At 39.8% G+C, this 20,859-nt stretch overlaps 1 protein-coding gene across 1 annotated transcript in view; it reads left to right on the forward strand.

Moving 5' to 3' along the window:
- The window catches only part of LOC127432158 (arf-GAP with GTPase, ANK repeat and PH domain-containing protein 3-like), a 234,131-nt gene that overhangs the window by 1,271 nt on the left and 212,001 nt on the right, over positions 1 to 20,859 (forward strand). The gene's annotated exons all lie outside the window — the stretch shown is intronic.

The following is a 20,859-nucleotide window of genomic DNA, read 5'->3' on the forward strand; positions in this document are numbered from 1 at the left end:
ATAAATTACAGCTGATGTTTAGACAACTTAGTTGGATTGTTTGGGAATGGAGAGCTGAGATCTTACATAATACATGAGATTCCAGAATAACTTCTCTATGTGAAGTAGCTGTTGAAGTAAATATGCATCAAATCATTTATGAAAGATTTGTGGCACTTTGTATGAATATTGGCATGCCAGGCAGAGGTGATTGTTCTCAAAGTGGACTCTAATTCGAATACAAATGTTCCATTATCTGCAGCTCTTCTGGAAATGATAGCTGCATTGGGATCTTCTGTTTGTCAGCATCAGTCACTCATCTTGAATGAAGCAAGTTTTTAGGTTTTATAAACATCATTATGTCAGAGACACTGGCTCCGACTCACAGTTTATTAATTTCCATGACAGGCTTGACCTCTTGACTTCCACATTTACGGTCAGGGCAAAAGTTCAGATTAGATGAGCTTTAGTCACAGGTTATTTATATGCAAATCGAGCTCTTTGCTGCTATAGTCATATGAAAGACACAGTTCGACCCGCAGGATATTAAAGTGCCTAATTCTTATTCTGTTCTGTTCTCAATGATTTTTCGAAGATTTGAAATCCTGAAGTTTCAATAGCTTTTGCAGCACACACACGTCAAGCTAATGTGGTCTGTTTCAGAGTTTTATGGAACATAACACAATGCCTATAATGAAATATCTCGGTTAAATGCATAACGGTTCCCTGCTTAAACGCTTAAAGTAAATGTGAGAAAGTCCAAAGCAGGTGAATACTTTTATAAGAGATTCACATTTAATCTTCTTGGCTGATAATTTCCTAGAATTTCTCATTATAGTATCTTAAAACCTCAAAATTGTCAGTTTGTGGAGATAATTAATTTACTTTTTTATAATGATGCTTTCATATTTAGATTGACCGATAACCTTTTATATGACCAGTACTGATTATTTTAATGTCTGAATACCAATAAATAGAACCAGTTTTTAATATTATAATATTTCTGCTTTTTGACACAATGAAAACTATATAATCTTTCAGCTACAATAAAAACATAATATTATGCAATTTGAAAATTCTAATTGTAATAAATAAAATTATGCCATTTATCAGTAGACCCGATATTAAGGCATCAAAGATGAATGAAGTAGAACAGTGTCTTTATAATAATGCTTTCATATAAATCAACTGACAATGATTTTTCATGACCAGTACCGATTATTTGAATGTCTGATAACCGATACTTAGAACCAATTTTTAATATTGTGGTATTTCTGCTTTTTGACGCAATGATAACAAAATTATCTGTAGACTACATCAATAAAAACAATATATTCACTTTTAAAATTCTAATAATAATAAATAAAATCCTGGCATTTATTAGTAGACTCAGTATTAAGGAACGACTAATCGAGTAAGTAGAACAGTGTGGATATCTGTAAAAAATATCGGACAAACCGATTATTAGTATTAGGTTATTATTTCTAGTTTCATGTAAGAGGAGATGATTTTGAGTGATGTATTGAATCTTGTGGTTTCATAAATGTAACTGGTAAATCAATGAACTGGTGAGGTGTTCTGATGCAACTAGGAGTGCATTCCAGCACTGAGAGATCGAGAAATTTCTGGATGAGAAGGAACCCTTTCAATGGGGCGTGTAGGTGGGCAGAAGTGGCACATCTCAGTAACTAGGCTGGAGTGTACAATTTGCTGAAGAGTCCAAGGTAGCCAAATATCAAATCCATTGTAGCTCACAAGCATTGTCTGAATGTAATTCACTGATCGCCAACACCTCTGTGTACGGTGCAAAATGTCTATCGCACATAATTAGTGTTGGTAGGAATCTTGTAGTGTTTAGGGTGTGAATAATCTGTCTTAATAGTATTATCCGACTAATCCTCTTTGCTTAGGATAGGGTTAAGGAGCAACCCTGGCTTTGGAACAGCACACAGAAGATTTCAACTAAATTCACCTAAAAATGAAAATTTGGTCATCATTTGGTCCGAAACCCGTATGACTTTCTTTCTTTATGAAACACGAGAAAAGATTTTAAAGAATGTTCATGCAGCTCTTTTTTCAATACAAGAAAGTGAAAGACAAATGGGTTTGGAACAACATGAGGGTGAGTAAATAACAGCATAATGTACATTTTTGTGTGAACTACACCTTTAAGAGTAAATTTTATTTGTTTTGCTAGTAAACTAAACTCTTTAACTGTTCTTGATGCATTTTTCTAAAATGTTCTAGCTTGCATCCCCATTGACAATACCAGGCTTCACTTTTTTCTTTTTCTTTTTTCCAGACTGAAATAACCTTGCCCTTTCAGACAAACAGTAGTTAGCCTTTTTTTAATCGTAAATGTCAGTATCGACCAGTGTCAATCACCTTTGGTTGATGCTGACTCATCCAGTCTATAAAGATGTTCTCATAAAGCCTGTTACACCTGAGTAAAGCCTTACTTGCTGTTGCCATGGTAAATATATTAGTGATGTATCACTGGCAGAAAGTCTAGCCTATATGACAGCAGCAGAATATGCTGTTGATTTCCAATTCATTGACCATAGTCAATGTGTGGAAAATATCTGGTCCCATGACGGTATCTGATTTGGATTGGTTTAAATCTCACAGCAGATGGAATGTATTTATTAGTTTTTATTAGCATGCAAATCTGTGCCCTTATACTGGATGTTTCATTGAAAGTTATAAATCATATTATGGCAATCAAGAGCTGATGACATGGGAAATTTTGTGTTTGGGTGTTTTGGCATTAGTTAATGTCGAAGTAATTGTCCTTGTGCGATGCAAATCCTCTGTGTTTGAGACTGAATTGGTCTAAAACCAGGAGTTTTGCGAATGAGTCCAATATGAAGACCAGTTTAAAATCAGCATGAAATCAAAATTTACCCTGTTTGCTTTCTTAACGTGTTCTGTTTACTTTTTCTCCACATTTCTAGTGTAATTGTGAATGCTTGACCAGTGCACCAGTGTTATAAAAAAAAATTATAATAATAATAAAATGTTTGCATAACCATTCATTTCCAGTGTGATGAATGAACTGGAAGTAATATACTGTAAGCAGCCATTTTTTTTTTAAATAATCATCATCTTGACTCATTATTTGATCAGACTGCCAGAAGTTGCATTCTTTTTACATAAAATTGGAGTGAAAATGAGATGAATTAAAAAGGCATGGAATGAGGTCATGTGACAGTAATGTTGCACACAACCATGTTAAATGCTTATTGAAGCATAATTTGAACTGTTTTACATGCTTCTTTTTTTAAATAGTAGGCAGTAGCCTATTTAGTGTATACTGCACTGTAGGCAGTATTTGAGTCTTTTATACCAAACCTAGCCATCCACTTAGAATGGTGACTGTCAGAATCATTATGCTATTAGTACAGTGTAACAAGTTTGGAATCTGAGCAATGGAGGAGTCAGGAGGCAGCGAACTGTCAATGTGAGTATTTTATTACTCTTCAGCGTCACTCACAAAAACGTAAACAAAAAGGGCTCTTAGGCTCTTAGTGGCCAAGTATACATACAAATGACTCGTAACTCTGTCACACATGCAGGAACAGTCTCTCTTTGCATACTGATGCATCCGTCGGCCTTTTCAGGTCTCCCTCCGCCATCACTATAACAAGTGGTGGGGGCCCCAAACAAACTGAACGCAAGGGTCACAAATTGGTGTAAGCCGAACGGTGTGGAAAAAGCAGTTTTTTTCCTCTGGAGATTGGAGTTAAAGGGATCTGCCAATAACCCTTTGTTAAGTCCAGTGTTGAATAAAATTGAGCCACGCTCAACTGATCAAGGAACTCGTCAATCCGAGGCATTGGGTACGCATCAAATTTGGGAACCGCGTTCACTTGAACCGGACTGTCCCGTCGCTCTTAGGTACCAGAACCACTGGGCTGACCAAATCGCTGTGCGACTCTTCTAATATGCCCATCTCGAGTATTGCCACCAATTTTTCCTGAACAACACTTTTCTTGTGTTCAGGAATGTGATAGGGGTGGCTACAAACCACCACCCACGGGGTGGTCTCGATATGGTGTTCTATGATGTTTGTGCGACCGGGGAGAGGTGAGAACACGTCTGTGAATTCCACTTGCAACTTGGCCACGTCTGTGAGCTGCGACGGTGAGAGGTGATCTCCACACGGGACCGGGGTGAATGAATTAGGTTTGAGAGTCACTTCCGGACCGAGCTCCGCCCTCTGCGGGACCACCGTCGCCAAGGCCACAGGGACCTCCTCCCTTCATGATTTTAGGAGGTTGAGGTGGTAAAATTGACATGCACCGCCCCTGTCAGTTCGCCTAACCTCATAATCGAGATCTCTGACTCGCTGTGTGACCTCAAAGGGCCCTTGTCACTTGGTGAGTAATTTAGAGCTTGAGGTGGGCAGCAATACAAACACTTTAGCTCCTGGTGCGAATTACCGTAGTCGAGTGCCCCGTCATACAGTCGGCTTTGATGTTCCTGAGCTTGGAGCAAATTCTTCTGTGTTAGTTGACCCAAAGTGTGGAGTTTTGCTCTAAGATCAAGAACACATTGAATTTCATTTTTACTGTTTGAAGGTCCCTCCTCCCAAGCTTGACATCAAGCATGCAGCGCGGCCGACGCCCATACAGCAGCTCGAATGGGGAAAACCCTGTGGAGGCTTGTGGGACCTCTCGCACTGCAAATAACAGGGGATCGAGCCACTTATCCCAATTTCTAGCATCGAACTTCCGAATGTATGAACTTACGAATCATATTTTTTAAGGTTTTATTAAATTGTTCCACAAACCCATCTGTTTGTGGGTGGTAAACACTAGTGCGAATCTATTTTATACCTAACAGTTCTTACAGTTCGCGTAGTGTTCGTGACATAAATGTAATGCCTTGATCAGTGAGGATTTCTTTTGGAATCCCTACTCGGGAGATAATGCTGAAGAGTACCTCCACAACACTACATGCAGAGTTGTTGCGCAGGGGCACTGCTTCCGGATATCGTGTTACATAGTCCACCAGAACTAATACAAAGCGATGCCTGTGTTGTCCGTTCTTTCAAAGGGGACCTCGATTAGCTGTAGAGGGCGCAATGGCGCTTTTGGGGTGGCCGTTGGGTTCACCAACTGACATTCACGGCACGCCGCACACCATTTGCGAACGTCCCTGTGAATGCCCGGCCAAAAAAAAGGGGCATTATTCGTTTGAGCATTTTTCGTGACCTAGATGGCCAGCCATTGGATCATGGTGAGCCGCCTGGAAGAGGGTTTCTCGACGGATCTTCTGTACTAATAATTGGGTTGTATTTTCTTTTGTTTGAGTGTCCTGTGTCACTCGATACAACCGATCTTTAATAACTGAAAAATATGGGTATGTGAGTGCAACGTTAGGCTGAAGCTGTTGACCATCGATGACTTTCACTTGGTCAAACACATGTTTTATGGACTTGTGACTGCTCTAGAGGGAAATCCCCCTCAGGGAACCCCCTGAGGATGGGAACTCCCTCTCTTGCACGTGGAGCAGACGTAGATGGCCCTGGCACCGCCTCTCCAGCCATAGCATTGCACGTCACACACCGAGACAACATTTTACAGGACCCATCCACACATATTTCCCTTAATTCATTCTTAAAAACAGGCCAATTAATTCCCAAAATCAGTGGATGGGTGAGGTGGGAATTCCATGGCCTCTACTCTATACTTTTTCCCCCTGAATAGTATCTCATTGGTAACCACCAGATACATGTGAATATCCCTTTGCACACACCGCACCCTCACCTGTTTATCCTTGCCCAATGCCCCGTCTTGCACTAAGCGTTGGTGGATAGAGTTTTGAGAACATCCTGAATCCACCAAAGCTTGATATGTATCCTTTTTAGACTCACCGGTATATGATACACCCTGCCTGATTGGGACGGCCTGCGGAGCATCAGGTATCTAGACCAGCGTCCCCACCTCCATCACTGGGCACCGATCCTAGCAGTACCCGGCTTCTCCACAGCTCAAACAGACCGGCACAGGCCTCCCTACCGTGCCCGTGGGGGCGGCCTCATCAATCTGGGGGGGAGAGTGAAGGGAGACAGGGGAAGTGGGGGACACAGAAAAAGGAAAGGACCCCCTAGGTCTAGGAAAGGGTTTGGGCGGGGTTCCTCCCCACCTCCGGGGTGCCGGAACAGGATGGAAAGGGGAGGGGGGTTTGAAATGCAGGGGAGACAGAGAGAGAACAAAGAGACTCTGGATTGTTGCCTCCCAGAAACGCCATCGTGTAGTCCTCTGCCAGCTGGACAGCCTCCTCCAGCGATGCTGGGTGGTGGCACTGGACCCACTCGGCCATCCCCCGAGGAAGCTAGGAGATGAATTGCTCCTGTGTAACCAGGTCGATGATATCCACGGCACCGCGGGTTCCCTCCGCCAATAATTTCCGACTGTTGTGCAAAAGCAAATGGATGGCCGTGTTTCCCGAACTTCAGGACCTGAAGCGCTGGCGGTTCTGTACAGGTCTACGGCCAACTCATTGCATGATGGCCTTCTTCTGATCTCTATATTCGAGGAGGCTGGTGGCAGGAAGTTGTTGGGCTGCTAGTTGTGCTTCCCCGGAGAGCAGAGGTAACAGGTGGGCCACCCACTGGCTGGATGGCCACTTCCATACCTCGGCAGTTTTTTCAAAAAGGTCGAGGTACGCCTCGGGATCATCGCTCGGCCCCACGTTGATGAGGGTCACTGGTGAGGAGGGCTCTGGGGTTGCAGCTGTAGCCTCGTCTGTCGATCAGGTTCTGGAACAACTGCCGGTCCTCCACTTGAGCCTGGAGCAGGAGTTGGTAACGCTGTTCCTGCTCCAGGCGTAACTCCACGAGGGCTTGGTGTTGATTTTGCTGGATGCTAGCGAGGGACATGTTGACTTCGCCCAGCAGTAAAGATTCCATAATGACGTTATCCTCCAATGTTTCCCAGGTTTCGGCACCAACGTAACAAGTTCGTAATCTGAGCAATGGAGGAGTCAGGAGGCAGCGAACTGTCAACGTGAATTTTTTATTACTCTTCAGCATCACTCACAAAAACTTAAACAAAAAGGGCTCTTAGTGGCCAAATGTACACACAAACAAGTCGTAACTCTGTCACACATGCAGGAACAGTCTCTCTCTTGTCTCTCTCTGCATACTGATGCCTCCGTCAGCCTTTTCAGGTCTCCCTCCGCCATAACTATAACAAGACACAGGTGTTAGAGATAATGACAGCCCAAGTGACGAGCCTTACTGCTCTCCCTCTCCCACAGAAAGATACATGACCTTGCCTCCATCCCACATACAGGTCTAAATAATATCTTGTATTGTAAACTAGTCAAAAATTTGATTTAACCTTGATTTAAGGAACTATAAAAATGCTTTCTAGTGTACAGAATGTTTTTTTAAGACATTAAGCTGTGAAGTGCATTCTGTTTTGGGAATTAAAAATCCAACCCCATATGTCCCTTCCTCTTGTATTTGTGCCTTTTAGTTATTAGAGTTATTAGAGAAAGTTAATATGAAATAACATATTTTGTAAGAGAGCACAATTCTGTCTAATTTTGTATTTATTTTAAGCAGTGATGAGGCTTATCAGCAATTCATCAAAGCAATTACACACTCAAGCACAAGAGGCCTCTAGGCAGATAGCTATTTGTTTCTTTCTCTATTTGTACACCCCCATCAGGCCCCTTTGGTTATAATATTTGGTAATCCTCACCCATTTTATGTCAATACCTGAAAAGATAAAAGCGTATCACATGCAAAACAAACAGCATGTGTTTTGGCCACCTGTGACAAATGCTCCACCCCCTTTTTTATCACATTATATCTACATTCGTTTTAGTTTTGGGAAGATCTTTTAGAGATATGTGCGCTTGTTTTCAGCCATCCTTTACCTTTCTCCTTAGTGGTGCTTGCCATGGAACACCCTAGCAACCGCATAGCAACTTGCTAAAAAATGCTCTGAACACCTTAGCAATTGTATAGCAACATGCTAAAAACCGCTCTGAACACCATAGCAACATGCTAAACAGCAACATGCATAGCAACATGCTATAAATGACTTAGAACCTTAGCAACGGCATATCAACGCCTTGGCTACCACCCAGAACACCCAAACATTGTGGCAGCAAGTTTTGTACGAGCTAGCACCACTCACATTTTCTTTAGAAATTGTGAAAATCTGATTATTATGTATATTTTTAGCATATACACTGATGAGCCAAAACATTATGACCACTCACAGGTGAAGTGAATAACGTTGATCATCTCCTAACAAGGCCACATGTCAAGGTCTGGGTAGATTAGATGGTAAGCGAATAATCAGTTCTTGTAGTCAACGTGTTGAATGCAGGAGTAAAGACTTGAGCGACTTTGACAAGGGCCAAATTGTTTTGGCCAGACGACTGGGTCAGAGCATCTCTGAAGATGTGGGAAGACGGCAAGCGGTGGAGGGTGTGTGATGCTCTGGGCAATGTTCTGCTGGGAAGCCCTGGGTCCGGCCATTCATGTGGATGTCAGTTTGACAGGTGCCAACTACCTAAACATTGTTGCAGACCAGGTACACCCCTTCATGGCAATGGTATTCCCTGATGGCAGTGGCCTCTTTAAGCAGGATAATGTGCCCTGCCACACTGCACACACTGTTCGTGAATGGTTTGAGGATCATGATGAAGAGTTCATGGTGTTGCCCTGGCCTCCAAAGTCCCCAAATCTCAATCTGATTGAGCATCTGTGGGATGTGCTGGACCAACAAGTCCAATCCATGGCGACTCCACCTTGCAACTTACAGGACTTGAAGGATCTGTTGCTAATGTCTTGGTGCTAGATACAACAGGACACCTTCAGGGGTCTTGTAGAGTCCATGCCTTGGCGGGTCAGTGCTGTTTTGGTGGCATGCGGAGGACCAGCAGCATATTAGGTGGTCATAATGATTTGGCTCATCGGTGTAATTCTGCGAATGGTGCAGAATATAGTTAAAGTTCCTTAATGTCTGAACTTGTTTGGTGTATTTTGCTTTTAAGTGCTTTCTGGCCATCAGCATCCTTTGGGACAAGTTCATATGACAGCGAAAATGTAATTGCTGTTCTTTTTATGCTGCCATTGCTGCTCCAACCAATGCCATATCAGCAGCTTTGTGACTTTCTCCACAGCAGCAATGGTTTGGCCTCTCTTTCAATTGAATTATTTTTGTCAGCAATAACTGAACGACCTTCAGCAGATGTTCTTTGGTGTAAACAATTCTAAATTCATTGTCATCAGGACTGACTGAAGCCACAGAGCAAAATGTAGAAGCTCTTGAGATTCAGATAATATGAGAGCTGGGATACCTTAAGTCATTTACCGTGTTTAGATGTACAAGGAAATCCCTTGTGCTCCACAGAAGAAATAAGTGTGAGTAAATTTTGACAGAATTTTAATATTTGGGTGAACTATCCCTATAATTGGAAATGTGTGCATGTAAACGTGGTCACTGATGGAAAACATAGGGAATATAAAGATAGTGTTTTGATGTTGGACCAATAATATTAAATTATTTCTTCAACAGTGCCATTAGTTGAGTATGCTAGATCTTTAGTTGCTATATTATGTTTCTCATTTTGAAAGCTTTGTGACCTTTTTCTGTTGTTGTCATTGCTTAAACTGTTATGCAAATTTGTTATATCCCTGCAGTTAGTTTTTTAATAGTTTTTCATCGTCATAGTCATACACCATATGCCTTAATAAGAAACATCAGGGATTTTTGTTTGTTAATATTGCATATTATTTGTGCTTTTATGTTAAAATCGTTTCCACCTCTTTCAGTGAAGGCGTGGCTTTTCAAAACAGGCAGACAGAAAAGAAAATTGGTGCCTGTGAAATTTGCATGCTTTGTTTTGTCATAAGCAGCACAAATGTCTGTGCGCAAGTGCTTATTTCATAAGTTCTTGCTGTCTATATTTTTTTCCCTAAAATCTTCTAAGATTCCTGGCCCAAAACCAAATTAGGATGTTTGATGGTTACACATGCAGGTTTACAGTTAGAAATTGACACCCTGCTGATGGTCATTATAAAATAAATAAATGTGTTGCAAAAAATATCTTGTTTGTAAATCATGCAATGCTAAGTCATGCAGTGATTTTTATATTTCAGTACCTTGAGTTGAGCTGATGCACATCGAAGGTGTATTCCAAGTCATTAGACTCAAGTTTAATGTCTTTCTAAGTTGTTCTTAGGCAATTAGATTGTTGGTTTTTTTTTTTAGTTTTTTTTTTTTTACATATAACACATTGCATAATGCATCGCTAGGGAGTTGGTGCATGTATTTTGACTGCATTTAAGTACCCTGAGTTGAGGTGAAGCACATTGAAGACATATTTCACTGTTTAATTGTAGTGCATTTCTAAATTACAATAAAGTGATTTGTTTTTCGCATACAATGCATTGTTAGGAGTTAGTGCAGGTATTTTGACTGCATTTAACTGAGTTGAGCTGATGCACATCAAAGACATTTCTCTGCTCGCTCATATTGCATTTCTAAGGTGCACAAAAGCAATTCAATATTTTTATCGTAATGCATCGCATACAAAAGTACCCTGAGTTGAGCTGAAGCACATCGAAGACATAATCCACTTCACAAGTCTAGTGCATTTCTAAGTTGCACTAAAGCAATCTTAGATTTTTTGGATGTAATGTATCACATGTACTGCATTGCATGGGAGTTAGTGCAGGTATTTTGATTGACTGCATTTAAGTACCCCAGTTAAGCTGAGGCACATCGAAGATATATTTTACTGCTCATGTCATGGGCAATTTTTGCATGTAATACATCGCATGCAATTAATCACAATGGACTTAGTGCAGATATTTTGACTGCATCAGGGCTTGTGAATCTCTTGCAGCAGAAACGGTTGTATGAACATGCACCTGTTTCTGGACTGCAGATACTACTGCAATCGTGCTACGTTATTGCAGCGCGCCTGTTGCTTAGGAACGAGAGCCTTATAGCTTTGTTGAAGATTTGAACAGAACAGGAGTTAAAAAAAAAAAAAAATCTGATTTTGAGAGCTTGAGGGATGGTGTTTTATGAATTGCACCTCCACAGATTTTTCCCATTTAAGTTGTGAATGGATTATCAATAATGCTGAAAGACAGAAATGCATGGAGAACTCTTATTCATTATCTTGTTTCTTCATGTGTTTGTTATATTGATGCTTATGTTTAAGATACTAAAGACACATTTGTTGCCTGATGCGACATAAAGGAATGTACTCTTAAAGCATGATTTTAGGGTTGGAAGCTTGTGGATTCTGTATAGAAGTGTTGTACATGGAGGGGTTAGTATTGTTTAGAGCAGTGGTTCCCAACCCTGTTCCTGGAGGCCCCCCAACACTGCACTATATCTCCCTTATCTGACACACCCAATTCAGGTCGTGGAGTCTCTACTAAGGAGCTAATGAGTTGAACCAAGTGTGTTTGATTAGGGAGATATCCAAAATGTGTAGTGTTGGGGGGGTCTCCAGGAACAGGGTTGAGAGCCACTGTCTTAAATGGATGGTTCACCCAAAAATGGAAGTTCTGTCATCATTTTCTCACTCTCATGTTATTTTAAACCCGTATGACTTTCTTCTGTGGAAAAGGAGGTGTTAGGCAGAATGACAGTCTCAGTCCCTATTCACTTTCATTAAATGGGAAAAAAAGCTGCATGAAAAGGAATGGTGACTGAGATAAACTTACTGCCTAACATCTCCTTTGGTGTTCCACAGAAGAAAGAATGTCATACAGGTTTGGAACAGCATGACTGTGAGTAAATGAATGTTGGTGAACCATCCCTTTAAGAGAAAGTATTCAATGTCACCATGTAGTCAGCCCTGAAGATACCCCACTTTACAATCTACAAATTTATATGTAAGAAGAATACCGGCACTATTTCGTAGGGAAATCTCTGCCACCGGTTTTTCATCTTTGGCTTTTGCGATTGATCGCTCTTCAGTGTGTGCATCTGTTTTGTCTTTTCACCAAAGAGATTGTTTGGAACAAGATATGCTGAAGTGAAAACATCAAATGAAAATCCAAAACAAGAACATAATACTTTGCTCAGTAGGGCGGTCTCTTCGGAATCCAATGGACTTTTCAGATCCCCGAACTAAGGGAAGACTCTGCATATGGTTAAATCTCAAAAGCTCTTTGTCTGCAATTTTCTGATGCTGCATCAAATTCCAGTTTCTCAATCAGCGGTTCAAAACCGTCCTGAACTTGGCGTATTCTGGACACTCTAAAGAGTCCAAGCTCAAGAGAGGTCATAAGTGCAAGAGGTCACGGGTCACTTGTGAAGAGCTCTTTTCATAGTACGACTCCAGAGCAGTGACAAACTGAAGCCACTGCCTATCTCTGGAACAGAATATAGGCCATTGTTCTGGCTAGACAAAGGTGCTCTCTCTGCTTGTTTTGTACTCTTAAGTGAGCACACATGTTCTGGTCCACAGAAGCAACTAGAGGACTCTGTTTTGGTTGTGGTCAAGGGAGCATATGTTGTTAAATGAGAAGCACTCTAGTAAATGCTCCTTAGTTCACACTATTGAGTATGCACTCTAAAGTAACCTGATTTTTACATTTTCGAAAGAATATGAGAGTGCCGCTTGCCCAACTACCTTTTCTGGGTAGGTGCTAGGTCATTTCTTATTGGCTCAAGTCAAAAAGCTCATCCCGTAATCACTGATATTCTGGTAGTTTATTGAAGACAAAAATTGTAAGTCTGATTTTGAGAAGTAACAGCTCATCTCTCTTTAACTAGCCACATGATTTGTGGTATCATTCATGTAATTCAAAGGAATATTTCAGGTTCAACATAAATTAAGCTCAGTCAACAGCATTTGTGGCAAAATGTTGATTACCACAAAAAATTATTTAGAGACTTCCTCCTCTTTAAAAAAAAAAAAAAAGAAGCAAAAATTGAGTTCAGTGAGGTAACAATGGATGTGAACGGGGCCAATTTTTGGAGGGTTTGAAGGCAGAAATGTGAAGCTTATAATTTTATGAAAGCACTTACATTAAATATTCTGCTAAACTCATGTACTATTTGAGCTGTAAAGTTGTTTAAATCATAATTTTTACTGTTGTTTTAGGGGTTATGGCATTCTGTCATCATGGCAACGAAGTTGTACAACTGGATATAACTTTACACAGTAAAGTTTTGTAAGTGATTTTTATCATACTAAGATGATGTTAACACGCATATTGTTTATGTCTTCTGGTTATACTTTTGAAACAGCGACGTTTACGGATTGGCCCCATACACTTCCATTGTAAGTGCCTCACTGTAACACAAATTTGTCTTTTTTACAGTTTTGTGGTATTCAACATTATGCCACAAATGTTGTAGATTGAGCTTGTCTTGAACCCAGAATATTCATTTAATACTTAAGGTTAGGGGTTTTCCTAATGATCAGCAATAAGAAATGCTTGACTAAGGGCGAAAAATATTCTACACAAGTATGTAAACACGTTGTTGCATTCTAAAATGATTCGGAGCGCAATTCATAACCTAACGCAAGTAACAATTGCATTCTCGCTATAGCGAGATTAGTGTGAACTGTCCTGTTCTATGCTGAGTTTTCTCTTTCAAGTCAACTACTGTCATTGCGGAGCAACAGTTCGAGCAAGTAAGTGTAAGTCAATATATTTAAAGCAAACTACCTGAATAAATAAACATCCAGTTTAATGGCACAGACTTTCGAAAGGTTACTGAAGAGTACTGAGGTTTGTTCCCCCCATAGTAACGCAAGAACGCACGTTAAGTTCTTTCCTTGTTTTATATTCTGTGTCTCACTGTAATGTTCTGTGTGCACTTGCTGGTTTCTTCTATCGGCAAAAAAAATTCCTTGTGTACGTGAGCACACTTGGCATTAAAGCTCATTCTGATTCTGAAGCAATGTGGTGGCCAAGCGATCACAGCTGCGTTCACGTATTTGTGTAGAGTATGTTTCGGTCTTAAGAAAGCACCACTAATGTTATTTTAGGAACATAAAATAACTTATTTTAGTGGTAGGGTGGTGGGGTGAGTCTGGCCCACCCTGGCGAACCGGACCCCGAATAGGTTTCATCCAGCCTGTGCTGTGAGACATATAGACAGAGAGTGCTTTAAGCAATCGGCGCTTCTGTTATAATGAACGGAGATACACCGCAAGCGCTCGGGGGCATAGATTACTCTGGGCTTTTGGGGCCATACAATATATTTTCAAATATTTATTTTCTTTTGCACCGAACCCAATTTTATGTCCTTTCTCGCTCACTGCACTACAGTCGCCTCTCTCCCTCATATTAATGTGAATAGGGAGATAACGACAGACCGTAGTGGAGACAAGTACACAACAAGCAGCAATATAGATGGATAGCAAGAATGAATTAAAGTGAAACTATCTACACATGTCTGACATGCAACTCTGATGGTTCAGCTGAGCCAGGAAAACAAGGTTTGTGAAAGGACAAGTTAACATGGTACCAGAGTGCCCTTTGACAATTTTTTTTCTTGTAAATTTAGCATTATTAGGCAGCAGATTACCAACTTTTCATAATAAACAAATGGAAAGTTTGTTTGATTTTGTGAAATTAATTCAGAGATGACATCATCTCTGGCATGACATGGAAAGACAACCAACACTTTAAAATTATTAACAGGCCAATAGAGTTGTCAGATATTAATAATGAGAACAAATGCTTATTTTATTTGACAGTTTATTTAAATATAGCAAGCAGTATTGGTGTAAATTGTGGTTTTGTTTGTTGTTGGTAGATCCTCACATTAAGATTAATATAAATAATGGTTCATTCATATTCACATTTTCTAATTTTTGTGACCGGGGAATAGGATGCCCCATATGGTATCCTTTCACAACCTCAAAGCCTCCTATGCCCCACGTTATCTCAAAATAAAAATATAGTGTCTGAATAATGTCTTTAAATGCACTCAAATTCAAATACTGGACTGAGCTTCAAAACCAACAGTTGATATTAAAGTGCATTCTATTCATAGGTCCTGGTGTACATACTGAACAAAGCAGCAGTTCTGGAGAGACTATTTTGACTGATAAGGATTTATTGCTTCTTTCTTTTACAAAAAACTATTGCTGCCAACTTGGAAATTTACAACAAGAAAGAAATGTACCTTTGGTACACTGGTGGCCAAAAGTTTGGAATAATGTGTAAATTTTGCTATGGAAAGAAATTGGTACTTTTATTCATCAAAGTGGCATTCAACTGATCACAATGTTTAGTCAGGACATTAATAAGGTGAAAAATTACTAATACATTTTGAAACAAAATAATTCAGAACCTCTTAAACTAATTCAAAGAGTTCTCATGAAAAAAAACCTCCACATGCAGCAATGACAGCTTTGCAGATCCTTGGCATTCTAGCTGTCAGTTTGTCCAGATACTCAGGTGACATTTCACCCCACACTTCCTGTAGCACTTGCCATAGATGTGGCTGTCTTGTCAGGCACTTCTCACGCACCTTACAATCTAGCTGATCCCACAAAAGCTCAATGGGGTTAAGATCCATAACATTCTTTTCCAATTATCTGTTGTCCAATGTCTGTGTTTCTTTGCCCACTCTAACCTTTTCTTTTTTTTTTTCTGTTTCAAAAGTGCGTTTTTCTTTGCAATTCTTCCCATAAGGCCTGCACCACCCATCTCTTTACTGTTGTACATGAAACTGGTGTTGAGCGGGTAGAATTCAATGAAGCTGTCAGCTGAGGACATGTGAGACGTTTATTTCTCAAACTAGAGACTCTAATGTACTTATCCTCTTGTTTAGTTGTACATCTGGCCTTCCACATCTCTTTCTGTCCTTGTTAGAGCCAGTTGTCCTTTGTCTTTGAAGACTGTAGTGTACACCTTTGTATGAAATCTTCAGTTTTTTTTTTTGGCAATTTCAAGCATTGTATAGCCTTCATTCCTCATAACAATGATTGACTGATGAGTTTCTAGAGAAAGCGGTTTCTTTTTTTTGCCATTTTTGACCTACTATTGACCTTAAGACATGCTGGTCTATTACATAATATGGCAACTCAGAAACAAACACAAAGACAATGTTCAGCTTCATTTAATGAACCAAATAGCTTTCAACTGTGTTGATATAATGGCAAGTGATTTTCTTGTACCAAATTAGCAATTTAGCATGAATACTCAAGGATAAGGTGTTGGAATGATGGCTGCTGGAAATGGGGCCTGTCTAGATTTGATCAAAAATGACTTATTTTCAAATAGTGATGGTGCTGTTTTTTACATCAATAATGTCCTGACTATACTTTGTGATCAGCTGAATGCCACTTTGGTAAATTAAAGTACCAATTTCCTTCCAAAACAGCAAAATCTGTACAGTATTCCAAACTTTTGGCCACCAGTGTAAATATCAAACTACTGAATGATTCATGTACCATGACATTTTTATAGTACTCCAAGATGCTTTAAAAATACCATGGTATTGCCATGGTACCATATCTGGCTAATAACTGGCTTAAACAATGGCTATTTTTGTTAGAACCAATTATATGGTCCACCCCTATTCCCCACCTAGATCTTAGAACTGGAGCCAGGCTTGAATATAAGATTCTTTCGATAAGAGTGTCTGCTAAATGACTACTAGATTTGAGAGATACGTTTTTTGATGCATTGCGCTAGTGTGATTTGGATCATCTTCAGTGTGGGATATGACACAGCTTTCTGAGATCTTCTCACTGAGGATGGAAGTGATGGATCTGACTTTCTGTAAGTACAGCCGAAAAGGCATCTGGACCAGAACGGTAAGCCTCATCTCCGGTGCCAGCGTGGCTGCTGAGTAGCAGATGGTCTGTGACATGAGAGGAGGGTTTGGAGAGCGGGGAGTGAAGCCTGCCAAAGATCCTGGTTCTCCTTGCTGTTGGAACCGGCACATTCAAACAAACACTCCCAACACTGTGTAGACCCTCTTATTTGTATCTACACATGCAGTCTTCTCATTCCTTGGGGATTATCGTGCTCACAAACAAGCGTATCCCAACAGGTCCCCTGGTTCGCCCCACCGTGGGCACCAACTGGTTGGTTACGGAGGCCCGTGACGCAGGCTAAACCACAAGGACTTGACTGCTGTGAAGTCCGGAAAGGATATATGCACAGTTCTGGCTGCTCTTTGCAGATACACCCTCCCCCATCCCCCAGTGATAGTACGGTCTTGGATAAATGGAGCGCGCCATATGTGGGAGCATGATGTAGAGTAGTTTCACAGCATGTGATGTGGAGCATATAGATTCACTGCCTACAGCTCCCACTCCAGAGAGCTAATTGGAGTTGCAAGATCTGTTTGGGGACTTCAAACCTGCTGAAGTTAAATTGAATTTGTTAATGGCAATTATAGAACAAGGCCATGTCACAGTTTTTTGGTAATGCATCAATCATCTTTCAAGGACGTCTTTTTTTGGCTGGGGAACCTACTTGTGTCTTCTCAGCGAGACAGGATGTGTGTGTTAAGGTGTCGTTGTGTTTGTAAATTCATGGTTCACACTCACACTTGCTTTTCAAAGCACAGTTCTCCTGGACCATTAGAAGCACTAGCATAAAGTGATACTCTTGTGAACGACCACGGCTTTAGGTCACTGTGTGCCAGTTACAGCTTTAACAGTAAACAGAAGTGAGTGGGATGATTGCCTTCCAATCAGCTGGTTAGGCTACTCATTCATTCCTACTGGCGTGATGATGCAAAACCCAGATCAGGGTTTAAGTTTAACATTTGAGATGGTGGCACCTGCACTGGGAGTGGTTGCACAGATAAGTGCAGTTATGAATATTATTGCATGTTTCCCATTGAAATGCACATTTGACAGTAAAGCATTAGTTTTAAGTTGGGATGCTGTCATTTTACTGATATTAATATAACATCTGCAAAAAAGTTAACCTAATTTATATAGGGCTAAAATAAAATATTCTACAGTGTGATGGAATTGGGACTCCTGAACATATTCCTTTTCATCTGGCTCTTAATGATTAAAATACAGTCATCTCAAATTTCTGAACACAAATAAAGCCAGTGACTTCAGATGTTTACATTAGATGTGACTATGGTTTCACTAAAACAAACTATGGAATTGTACAATCACTCACTGAACATTTTATTAGGAACACCTGTTCACCTTGATTCATGTGATTATCTAATGAGCCAAGCATGTGGTAGCAGTGCAATGCATAAAATAATTCAGATATGGGTCAGGAGCTTCAGTTAATGTTCACATCAACCATCAGAATGGGGAAAAAATTTGATCTCAGTGATTTCGAGCATGGCATGATTGTTGGTGCCAGACGGGCTGGTTTAAGTATTTCTATAACTGCTGATCTCCTGGGATTTTCACGCACAACAGTCTCTAGAATTTACTCTGAATGGTGGCAAAAAACAAAAACAAAAAACAGTGAGCGGCAGTGCTGCGGATGGAAATGCCTACACTAGTTTGGATTTGGTTATCACGTTTAGCACAAGCCTGGTTCCTGCATAACTTCATTTGTCAGTGTCCAACTCTTGAAGAGACCAAGGTTATACCGAGGTCAAACCTTTTACACAAAGAGAACGCTTGCATTTTACCATTTTATAAAAGGTTTCAATCAAAAGGGGCACTTCATAAGTGGAGGCCAGTAATCGTGCAAGATCATTTACTGTTCCTTTTAACCTCTGACATTTTTTTGTAAATAAATTTGTCAGTTCTTTTAAAATAATTTTAAAATCCAAGGGGTATAGTGTGGGTGAAATTGATCAATCTTTGTTGAATGCAATTCAGTGTGAATTGGAGACTAGTTTCACAGAGTTGTAGAGATTGTAAAATCTAACAACAATTTTCCAAGAGCTGTTTTGTGGGTGTCACGAGGGGGTGGAGTGGAGGCCTCTGGAGTTGAGTGCTGGCTCGGTTAGTTTACAGCTTGTGCTGATGACTGTGGGTGTCCGCCTTCAGCTCTAAACAGTAATGTGCATCAAACTGATAGTTTTGTAAGATATTACATTACAGAAGATTCATGTGTTTATCACCCACTGAGCCTACATGAATGGATCTGCTTATGAGCCAAAATCTGGTCTGAACAGCAATTCTCTATCAGATTTTTAAATAATTGTAAAGCCTGCTTTTGGAAACACGCCTGTGTCTTCAGTCCAAAAGGACACGTGTTATTGTATAAGCCCCCCGATATTGCAAGTTTTTTTTTTTTTTTACCCTTTGGTTAGAGGCCATATTTGTGAAGTGATTTTGAGGTGGTTCTCCGGTCGGTTTCCACGAATGGCAGCAGAAGAATGGGTGTCCTTTGGCAGAATTAACTGGAGTTGAAGGAAGAGTCAGTTACGTTTTGCACCTCACTGTGAATTCACTCATTGCCTTCCTTCTCTTTGTTTCTCTTTGAAGGCGGATTGTGAAAATTTTAAGGCCACATTTTTTTTCTACACCTAAAGTGTACTTGTTTTTCTTGTTTCTTTGGCAAGCAATATGTGTATTAGGAAAAGCTATTTGCGGTACAGTGTAATAAAAGTGACTTTGGAAAGTTTTTTTAATGTGGACTTCAAATTGTTGGTTGGAGAATTTATTTTTTATTCTTGGTCTTTTTGCTGTTTTATTGAAAGTGGATAGTAAAAAGAAGACAGGAAGCCATATTCATGACTCATGATCACAAGGAATTTGTGTATATTGTTTGTAAAAACCATTCTTGACCAAATTGTTACAATGATTTCATTGCAACAATATACATAATCATTTTTATAGAAATTTGTTATTAGCAGGATTTAAACTTGTTCATAAATGAAATGGAGGCAGAACAAATTTCTGTGTTAATTTGTAATACAGCAATGTGGCAAACAACGTTGCGCCAAACACCAGTCCAAGTATACACAGATATAATCCAATTATCCAGTTGCGTAGATCCAAAAATATGCAAATGGAAGGAATGATGAATCTGCACTCAAAAATGGGCTAAATCTCACATCAATTTATTTATACAAAGGCCCCAACAGAGTACAAAAATGTGCAAAAAGCACTTGGCACTTTTTGCGAATTTTGTTTACTCTGTTGGGGCCTCTGTATAGATAAATTGATGTGAGATTTAGCCCATTTTTGAGTGCGTATTCATCATTCCTTCCATTTAATTTGTAATACAAAATGTTATGAGATTTTTTTATCGGTATCGGGACATCCCTATTTGTTATGACTAAGTCTATTGCTGTTGAAATGAGTGTTAATTCGTTGTCAGCGCTCTGTGCTTACATATTTGTTTTGGAGCACTTGTACCCCTAAAGTTTTTCATTTAGGGACACAATAAAAAATGTACGGGTACAGTCAGAGGAGAGTTTTTATTTTTAAACAAGTTACATGTAACTGTTAAAAGAATATTCCAAAATCAATACAAGGTAATCTCAATCAACAGTATTTGTGACATAATGTCAACTACCAAAAAAAATTATTTTGACTCGTCCCTCCTTTTCTTTAACCCACCCCCACCCTCAAAACATTTTAGGTTACAGTGAGACCCTTACAATGGAAGTGAATGGGGCCAATTTTTGGAGGGTGTCAAGGCAGAAATTTGAAGCAATTAATATTATAAAAGCACTTGCATTAATTCTTTTGTTAAAACTTGTGTATTATTTAAAAATGAAGCCGTTTAAATCGTTGTGTTTGTGTGATTACAGGGTTCAGGGTGTAATGTCATAATGGCAACAAAGTTGTAATTGGATATAACTTTACACAGAAAAGGTTAGTTAGCAATTTGATCACACTAAAATCACTTTAACATGCATATTGTTTACGTCTTGTGGCTATACTTTTGAAACAGTAAGTATTTTAATGTTTACAGATCGGCCCCATTCACTTCCTTTGCCACAATATAACATTGATTTTTGCTTTTAT

Source organism: Myxocyprinus asiaticus, chromosome 41 (genome assembly GCF_019703515.2).
Source record: "Myxocyprinus asiaticus isolate MX2 ecotype Aquarium Trade chromosome 41, UBuf_Myxa_2, whole genome shotgun sequence".
NCBI classification, from domain to species: domain Eukaryota; kingdom Metazoa; phylum Chordata; class Actinopteri; order Cypriniformes; family Catostomidae; genus Myxocyprinus; species Myxocyprinus asiaticus.